At 38.2% G+C, this 10,702-nt stretch overlaps 1 long non-coding RNA gene across 2 annotated transcripts in view; it reads left to right on the forward strand.

Moving 5' to 3' along the window:
* LOC141914304 (uncharacterized) overlaps positions 1–10,702 on the forward strand; it is a 288,650-nt gene that overhangs the window by 36,500 nt on the left and 241,448 nt on the right. The window contains exon 3 of one of the 2 annotated variants that reach the window (XR_012620763.1): positions 10,640–10,687. The exons of the other annotated variant lie outside the window; for it this stretch is intronic. This is a non-coding gene — a long non-coding RNA (uncharacterized LOC141914304). Of the gene's footprint in view, positions 1–10,639; positions 10,688–10,702 lie in introns of those variants that run through there. 2 annotated transcript variants of the gene reach the window in all.

Consider the following 10,702-nt stretch of genomic DNA (forward strand, 5'->3'; position numbering starts at 1 on the left):
ACGAGCCCCTGACGGTCGTAAGGTCGCCCTTTTTAACCAGATAAAAACATATTTGATAATTTAGAAATGTGTAAGAATGAGATATATTATAGCAATCATATAGTCTCCTAATTGAATCAGATTGACGTAATATTCCGACATAAGAACAAGTTCATAATACACGTAACACACGAGTGCCTTGCTGAGGGAGAACTTTTCATTTTAGAACGCAACTAATACCCCGTTTATACCCAGTTAAGTAGTTGATTTGTGCAAATTTCAACAATTTCTATATTGAATGTACTCTTAAACCGTGATAATCGCGACGACTTACATATCGATGCTGCAGTTTCACCTGTAGAGCTTTTTTTGTAAAAATCTGTAATTGCGCATTTAATTTCATATTTGGATGTATTCATAATTGTTTCGTGTTAATTGTCTTTGTGAACGGCGATGGATCAAATCAAACGGTTACCGCTTAGTGAAATCGTCTTGTTCGCGTTAACGATTTCAAAGAATAGAGAAAAAGAAACTGATTGGATCGAAAAAAAATGTCCGATGAAACACGCAGTAAATACAACAACATTAAACACAAATTGAGATTTGCTTTTATTTCATGAATTCAAACAACGTTTCGGATATAAACTAATAGCTGTGCGCACTTTATACTAAGGCGGGTTTCGAACTGTGGTATCGAGTACCATTAAATTCGGCTCCCTACTGAGACAGGTTGGACGTACGTATCTACTGAGCCGGTGTTTCGAACCGAACCAGAAATTCAAACTATCGGATCGGTATATCATAACTATCAGGACTAAACCGTCCGGGAGCGCACTTCTCGAAAACGACATCAAATATATTCAGTCTTTCAAAATACGCATTTGTACTTTTATCTAGCTGTTTAGTCTATCTTCAACGATAATGATGAAAGATACATTCAACCCTTTCGTAACGTGGTACGCGGTCACCGGTGACTCGCATTTTCGTAGAGAATCTACTTGATACCAATGCGCCATCTACCGCAAAACCTTAAGTATTTCAGCTACTATGCACCTACGGTCGTTTCGAAAGATATTTTGCGGATCAATATTAATTGGTATATTTCTCTAATTGCGATGACTACCTTGCTACATTAAATCAGCCGTAATGTTTTGATGGATAGGAAATTTTACCATCAAATTCTCAGATAATCATCAGAACACACTGCAGAAAAGAGTAGCAGGCTAGGAATAGCAATTGGTAGTATTTCGCATTTTATTTGAGCTTTTTCTGAAAAAGAACATAAAGACTATGTAAATTGGGTTACGTAAGTGCACCATATAATTAACATGAGCATATTTTTTTTGTAACCAGCTATTGTGCCCTACTGTGGGTACGGTACCTCTTTAGTAACGCTTACAGTATCTCTTTACCGGGGGTTTTGTTTAATCACCCGGAGAATTTCTGGCTGAGTACGGTCGGTGGGTTTATGGTCAGTAGTGAAATACTTTCAACCAGGAGTGTTTCAATTGAGTGTTGAGTGTATAGGAGATACAGCGATCCGAATTGAAAGCTGTAACCCGTGTGTAACGATTAATACTCCATACATCCATTGCATATACTGACACGTTAATGATATCTAGTAATTGAACAAATGTAACGAATTCATTGCATGCGAAAAAACGGTGAAAAGTGAACAACGCAAAATAAGGGGGGGGGGGGGGAGTCTAGTGTATATAATGATGATTTATCATGAAATATCCCCGACAGAAAATAAAATTGAAAGATCGTTTTGACTGGCGATATATACCAAACACTCTGCGCTATTTCATTTATCTGTTCGATGTTGCCTGCGTTTAGTTTTTGCTCGTATAGATTTCATATCGATAGTCAGTATTGTGTAAAGAAGGGGATTGAGGGACGAGTTGATCGGTAAGAAAAGAACCGCCAGCCAAGCTGCCACCTGATTCGGTATTTCTACCCGTAATACCGCACAAATCTGAACGGTTATTAACGGCAGCCAGCAAAATAGATTACACAGATTTATCACCAAACTCCTGCGTGCTAAAACTAATTCTGTAGGGTCAATTCTACCTGAACAAGACCTACTTCCAGATACGAGTCTGTACATTTGTACATACGTTGCCATTATCGTAGTGAGTATGAATGAGTTGGATAATGAAAAAATAGCTAATGAATATTGCCAGGCATTGACTTCAATTGAAATTAAATTCATCGGTAAACAAACTCCGGTTGTACCGTAAAAATTGTTTCCGAAGTAAGGGATAGGTGTTAGAGGTAGCAATGCAATAGCACACAAAATAATCCAAGATGTGCAACAAATAGCGCACACATATTTAGGAGATGTAATTGCACTTCCTGAAAATGGATTAACGATATTTGTGAACCTATGACGTGTCATGATGAGCAAAAATATCAATGAACCTTCACAAGAGATAGACACCGTTATCCCAGCAAGACGACAAAATGGACTATCCATCCAAAATTCCGAATTGAGAAAGTAAATGCCAGAATAAATGTAATCGGCTCCAGCGATCAGAAACAAATATATAGACATTATGAAATCACACACAGCAACATTAATGATGATGATATCTGAAGATGGATTTGAGGAGGAAAATCGAATCGATCGAATGCGAAGTGAAATGACAATTCCGTTAGCGATGGAACTGAATGAAGCGATCACCCAAATGATAGCTCTGAGGACTGTGTTACTCATCAGATCAGAACAGGAGGAAAATTGATCAGCTTCCGGAAGGCACTGGTCAACATTCGGAGCCATGCAGCAAAATTTGTAGGCATCAGACTTTAAGGAGACCAATGATGTCAGATTGTTGAAAACATTTCTGTCGACAGAAATAACTTTGTAGTTGTTGGTTATATCAAGAATTTCAAGTGAAGTTAATCCAGAAAATGCGTAAAGCGAAATATGATGGATTCTGTTATTGCTGATTTTCAACGACTGTAATGTAGATAAACCTCGAAATACGTTTCTACCAAGCACCAACAACGAAAGTTCATGAAGGTCGAGAACTTTAAGTGACTTCAAATCTTGGAAGGTATCGTCCTGTAAATGACGTATTGGATTTTCAGTAATCAATAACTCTTTCAAACTATACAAACCGATGAATGTTTTTGCAGATAATGATGTTATGTTGTTGTATGTAAGATCTAATGTATGTAGATTATGCAGGTTTGAGAACGATTTAGGTAAAATATAAGACAATTCATTGGCGGAGATGTTGAGCATGCGCAAATAGATATATGAAAGGAATGTCGACATGTCTAAAGTAATTTCGTTATTCGACAAAATTAAGACACGAGTTGATGCCGAAAAAAGATCAGTAATATTTGTTAAACCAGCATTTCGGCAATCGATCAAGTAACCTTGACACATACAACCTTCATAGCAGGTTACGTTACAGAAAGCCTCGTCATCAGTTTTATGTTTACAACTAATGACACCATCGCAAACTTCAAATTGTGGGATACATCGATTTTCGTGGCCACATTTAAACATTCCCGGACATGAAAACGTCTCGCAGTTTTGTTCATCTTCTGAATTAGGACAATCTGACTGACCATCGCACACCTGTCTGATCGGTATACAGTACGATGCTGGACATTTTACAGTACCAGCTGGACATTCAAAATCTTCACATCTTAACACGTGCTCGAGATTTCTACAAACTGGGTAACCATTCGTCATTCTTTCTAGAATACATCTGTGACGTCTTGAATAACAATGAGGCGAATTGAAAGAACATCTTTGTTCGTCAGATTCAATGCAGAAATTAGTGAAGTTAGTCGTACAGTGGTTCTCATTGTTGCAATAAACAGTAGGATTCACTGTAACATTAGTAGTTGTTACTAATTCATCTTCTTCGAGGCTTCCACTACAATCCACGACACCATCCTGATACAACTGAGAACTGATACAGTCTCCACTGTTACACAGGAAACCTTGACACATTTGAGAAGTGCATCCCATTTCATCGGATCCGTCTTTACAATTAGTGAATCCATCGCATCTGTTAGAAATACTGATACATTGACCACTTTGGCAGCGAAATTGTTCGGACAAACACGGGGGATGAAAACATGCGTTTTCATCAGAACCATCCACACAATCCTGTATGAAATCACAGAAACCACTTACTGATATAATCTGTCCATCATTGCATTGAAACTGACTGTGAAAATGTATATCCGTACAATTGAGTTCATCTTCACCGTGTTGACAGTCGTGTCTGGTATCACATACGCGATGGTCGCTGATACATCTTTGATCGTTACATTTAAACTGCCACGATTTACAACCGCTTATAGAAGTTAACTCTTCATCAGTTACATTGTATGAACACAGAACAGAATGCGCTGTATCTGATTGATTATACCACGGTATCAATGCCCAATTAATCGAGTGATTATAAGTAATTTCATCCCTAGTAACAAATGGTTTTATATTCAACCACTGATTCCAAAAACCCTTAGTTAGAATAGCGCCATATTGGTGCTGATAATTAAATCTACCAATCAAAATTTGAAGGTGCATCGGATCCCGTATCAAACCGACTTCACCGCGGATTCCATGACACAATTTTCTTGATTTCCCAATATCTAAACTTCGGTTTTTGTTCCAATCTGTCAGTATTTGGTAACATTGTCCAGCTATACCTAACCAACCCATTGTACAAGTTGCATTTACTGTATCATAAATAAAAATGTGTTGTTTATTAGTTTCGGATGACGACTTATTGGTTGAGTTGCTTCCTCTCTCAGTTATATTTCTGACACTGATTCTGTCCGATTCGCAAATAAAAGTCGTGTGACTCTCTTCGAGTTCGCAGGGGAAACGAACCCAGTTCGCTGATCCTCGTGGATTATTCAGTATCATCGCCGTACACGGCATATTGACGTCATTTATCGGTTGTTTTCTGAGATGAGATATCAATCCTTGAATTACTTCTGGTATCGTGTCGTTATTTGTAGGTTGATACCACTCTGTGTAGCTCAATGGTTTTCCATCAGTCCACGTGTAATAACCATTTACAAGCTGAAAATATAACCCTCAGACATTTACGAATGTGTTCCATGTGCAGGTAAGGTTTTGGCCTAGAATACAGTAATCTACCTGCAGTTTCAACCCAATCATCATTATGAACGCTCTCTGCGAATACACATCTAAGATGAGCGGCCTTGTAGAGAATAATGTTTTAATAGACATTATTTCCTGTTGTGAGTTGATACTGAGTAGATGTCCCGCGTATTTCTGTTTACAGTACAATTCAGCATTCTCCCAATTTAGACGTTTATCTCTGATGTATTTTACGCAAGCGATTCCCGTATTAATAAATCCTGTTTTACAGACATTTTCAATCTGCTTTATTGGTAACTGTTCCTCTAGTACGTACTGTATGCGAAATTTGGGTACTCGGTTTTTCACCTCGAAGCGCGTGTTAGTATTAATATAACTGTAAAACGTAACTCCCGGTTCGGCAAACGTTTCGCATAGTTTGATTACGTGTCGGGCTGTGCGTCTCTGGTAACCAACTTCCTGGACGAACGCGACGGACTCCAGTTTGTGTCTCGATTCCTTAATACACGACGTCTGTTCCATTGTTTTGATGACGAATCGGTAAAAGTGAATTCGGGTCCTTACATATCGGAAATTGATCAAGTATTCCAACGTAACGGATAACGGATTAGATGACCCTGGGTAGTTTGGTGACTGCACGATTCCGCAATCGCCTTCAGTTCGCTCCCACCAGTCAGTTATTACTGCATGTTTTCTCAATGTTTGGCAAATGCGCCGCAATTCGACGAAGTACGGTCTTATCCAGACATAATCCGCCCTCCGGAATGTGACAGTGTGCAGCACGAGACTGTTATTGAGACGCTGGATACTGAGACGCATTGCATGTCTACATGTTGTGCGCGATGTTCTGTTATCGCGCATGCATCCACCGATCTCATATTCGCTCTGTGATAATATGTGAATACTATGTAGTAAAACTGCTCGGTTTTCTGGTGTAATCCTGAAACAGCGTGACGTCTGCGGCATTGTAACCCGGTTTTCTCCTTCACGCATAGTATATCCATCACAGTCGGTCGGACGTAACTTTAAAGATCCGCTGGCCATCCGTTGCTTGCTTCGACTGTTATAAATATAGCCTACTACGATGACCGGGCCGCCTGATGAAATCAGACTGACGACACTTCGTCGATAACCCGACGAACCAGGACAATACGGACCGTATCGTCTAGCCGTGAAATTACCACCGTCGTATATGTAATATCCGGTATTTTCACAATTCACAGACACCATTTTCAATTGTAGATCTCTTTCGTAGATTTCAACTTTCCATGTGAATCTGTACAGGTTGACGCGATAATTCAACTTCCTTGTCGGAAATGGAAGCAGCGAAAAAAATGCCATCGACTTCGTAGACAGTTTGAATCTGTTGTCTATCTATATATTTGAGCAAAAGATTAATTCATTTCATTAGTAATCATAGCTGCGAATCTCCTTCGATGGAGTGTAAATATGAGTGCATCAATGATCTGATACCTACTCTGGGTAGAATGATGCGCAATTTAGACATCGATATTGGTTTCATTCTGAAGTCTATTCTAACAGTCGATTCCGCGATGTTCGGTCTCGTTAAAACGCACAGTATGACGAGAAAGCCGTCAGATTTGACACTCAGTGATTCCAGGTAGTTGTAACCGAGTAAAATATCAGTTCCTACAACGCGCAACGCTTCTAATTTATAAACACCAATGACGTCACCGGATATGACGAGAAAACGTGTCCAGTTGAAGACGACGTACTGTAACACCTGCACTGTGATAGACCAACAGTGTAAGTGTTTTGATCGAGTTATTACGTGTAAACTGTTATCATCGGGAATGAGCACTCCCGACTCGCTATTAGAGATCTGAATCAACGGATTAGATACGTTCCAATCTGATATTTTATAAATCTGTACTAAAAGTTTAGTCGTTGTTTTGCGTTGATTTGACACATAAATCAATGCCTTGTTTGTTTTGGTATAAAACGATGACGGCTGTTGTCCGCTCTGTGCACCTATAAGCGCTATCGGCTCACTGCTGATGTTCCAGCCTTCATAGATACGAAAATTCACCGCTGGATCGACGCCACCGAAATAATATAGTTTAAGGTCCAGATCAACGAATGTTAAATTCATAGCAAAACCATCCGGGATGCCGTTCCATTCGACGAACAGCTGACATCGGTGATGAAAGAACATCGTGAATTTGTATCCGGTCGATGTTTTCAATTCGTGCACTTTAAAATTCCAGATCCCGCATCCGTGGCTGATTCTCAATCGACTTCGATCAGAACGATATATGACATAAACCCGACTACCTCGTGCGCCATCGACGTTACTCTTAAACATCAACGAGATCGAATCGTTACGGCGAATTTCATGTTTTCCATCACCACAGAATCTGTTATCAGACTCGTAGACGAGGAAGTAATTATCACTACAGAATATTGACGGCTCGATATCGAATTTCGTTTGGATGAAGAAAGTTCCTGATAAAGAACTGTTGATGAACCAACGACATTCAACACCGCGCGTAAACGAAGGGTAATTCGGTGAAACGATGTAACCGGACGTAGAATCTAGCGGGTACCACGTGTTGTTACAAGACGAACTTACCGTCACAGACGATTCCTCGATAGAGTCTGCGCGATCAGCGCGCGCGATGCGAATTTGACAGACGATCAGCGACGAAATAAACAGCGCTCCCAGGCGCTGCTCCACACCGAACAACATCACTGCGACAGAATGAACGAAATTCATCAAGTTTCAAAGAATCTGTCATTGGTCGGATCATGATCCGCTTTCATCCTATCAGAAAATTCGCTTACCCGAGTACATATAACTAATAAATATATATATATATATATATATATATAACTACGTATATAGCAACGTTAACATCGAAACCGCTGTTGATATAGATCTTGGGTAGAGAGATCAAATAGCCGAAAATCCATAGAAGCAAAAACCGAAAAAAATCTCAATTTCTAATGAGTATATGAATTTATTCTAGCAAACGTTTTGAGGAGTTACATTTCCCCTCTTCAGGGATAGCGCAAATAATAACATTTTCATATATCTTTCTGGTTAATAATTTGATCAATATCTAAAATATGAAACGTGAATCAAACTCAATATCGTTTAACACAATCTATAATATTAGGTCCATGGATTTCCGTAGAGGACACACGAAATATTTTCGCAGATTTTATGCATGTGGCATCTTATGTGGGTGAAACGAATTCGAACGAAATTTCAGGGAATGTTGGGCAACGTCTGTTTTTTCCACATTCATTGCGTAGGAATTTTCATTCAACAAGTTGGATCTAGGTACACCAATCCTGAGTTGTATGATTTGTAAAGGACTGAATTAACGGTACATGGTCGATTTCGTTATGAAAAAGAATTATATTCGGTCAAATTGAAATATCTGCAATAGGTATTTTCTAGAGAATTCCATGCCTTACCTTGTGATGAAAACAAAAGAAAGTTTCTTTACTTTCAAAGATATCCCAAATCTGAATATTGCGCTAGATCTAAAGTTATATAGTAGATAAGGTTAGCTTAACTACAAATATAGGTCATGCTTTTTTGAACTGTAATGCATATCTCAGCATTTTCTAGAATCGAATGTATGGCTTAGATACTGAATAGATATTTCAGCAAGGCGCGTGATGTTAAACGCCTCGAGGCAGTTGCTGTAAAAACAGTCTAGCTTTCTGAATACGACGGCAGTTTTCACTATGTATCATGTAACCATATATATATATATATATGTATTCACTGGTTTCGTGCGCTGCGGTTCTTTTGTAAACCCGAGTTTAGTTAATGCATACATTACATTATCATTAAACTTGCAAATTCACATCTTTTAAACGAAGATGACTTTAATTAGCAGATTGCAAATTGTTTGGATGGACCCCACCATTAAATCCGCGAAATAACAATTAGAAAACTAGATTTGAATTTGATTCAATTATGTTTTCAGCAGATTGCAAAATATGTTTTGGATGGACAATACCGCTAACTCCTTGAAATAAAAGTTAGAAAAATAGAATCCAATTTGATTCAACTGTGTTTTGCTTCAAGGAAGGGAAACAGCGCGTGGGACGTGCGTGTCAGAATTCCGTTGATGAGTGGTCAACTAATTGAAATTGAAATTTATTTTCATTACGATGTAACATTATTGAACGATATAATAAGTATGATTACACGAAGAAAAATGTAACAGGATAATGGGGCTGTACAGAGAGACTGAAACAGTCTATCTAAGCCGTATCACCCAGAAGCATCCACACCACATTCATCACACTCACACATCATGCACACAAGTAATTAACAGGCGAAAAGTAACAGAAAAGTTGCTCATATTACACATTAACATAGGTTTGTATAGAATGAAAATTTACAAAGTGTTGAATAATGATTTATTGTAGGTACGCTTAAAGGCAGGTTCGCTTTGAATAGTTTGAATCGATTTAGAGTATTCCATAATAGGGGTTAGTTGATTTGTTCAGATTTCTATAACGATATCAGTGTGTGCATGTATGGAAAACGTGACTCGTACTTTCTTTGGGGTAAGAAAAACCATTCGTTGTTTTACGCGATGCAAACCAACGCACATTGAAGTAAATACATCTTGGAAAATTTGAAGCTTGGCCCGTAGAGCATGTAAAAATCTGGTGATTTAGTCCGGAACGTCCGCCGCATTATATAGCTAAGCCGTCCGACTACGTAGTTTTTTTCAAAAGTTATATACCGATATCTGAATTCATGAGGAGATATTTGCCAGTTCTTTTAATAAAACGTGCTGATTAACATATTCAATTGATCCAATATATCCATGAACTCATAATGTATATGGTCGGATTCGTATTTCAACGGCGAGTATTTGGAAAAACTTCCTGGGAAGCTTAAACAAAAATATATCATCATATGAACTTTATTTATCTTTTTTTAACCACAACTGTTTACAAATACATTATATATTTTACATTATGTTTAAATATGTAATAGATAAGGAATGCTTATTGAGACGAGGGAATATGATTAATAATTTGTAGCTATAGCCGAACATATTTGTATTGGAAAAAAAAGATATTTTACTGCTCTCTAGAGTCGCCTATTGAGAATAGAAAGCACGTGAAGAAGAATTTCATTGTTTTAAAATCAAAACCCATTTCCGATATAAAAGACTTGATTTTCCATTTGCTGCGCTAGCTTCTGAGGTGTATTGAAATCAATTGATGATTTATTCTAGGTAACAATACTAATGACAGTCAATTTTTGAAGTCGAACAAAGTCATCATTCGGGTGATGTCAAAATTGTGAGAGAACTGTTCTTTTGGTTAACTTGTCTTATGTAATTATCCATTTGAATATCTCTACTAACTACCGACGGCACACGAGTATAGTAGTACAGGGACTGTTTAGATAGTTGTAAACGGAGAAATCTCTTTGTACTGGAGCTAAAAGAAATCGTCTCTTAGATTCTAGGAAATATTAACCCTTCGAAAAAAGACCAACGGCATTGTAGGCTCTAGCAATTGTATCACTCAAAGCGAACTGTTTTATTACGTTTTCAGAGTTGAATTCTCGTTAGAAATTGGAGAAAGAAGACATTTTCGAGGCTGGATTTGATACGCATA

The sequence above is a fragment of the Tubulanus polymorphus genome, chromosome 12, assembly GCF_964204645.1.
Source record: "Tubulanus polymorphus chromosome 12, tnTubPoly1.2, whole genome shotgun sequence".
Lineage (NCBI taxonomy): Eukaryota > Metazoa > Nemertea > Palaeonemertea > Tubulaniformes > Tubulanidae > Tubulanus > Tubulanus polymorphus.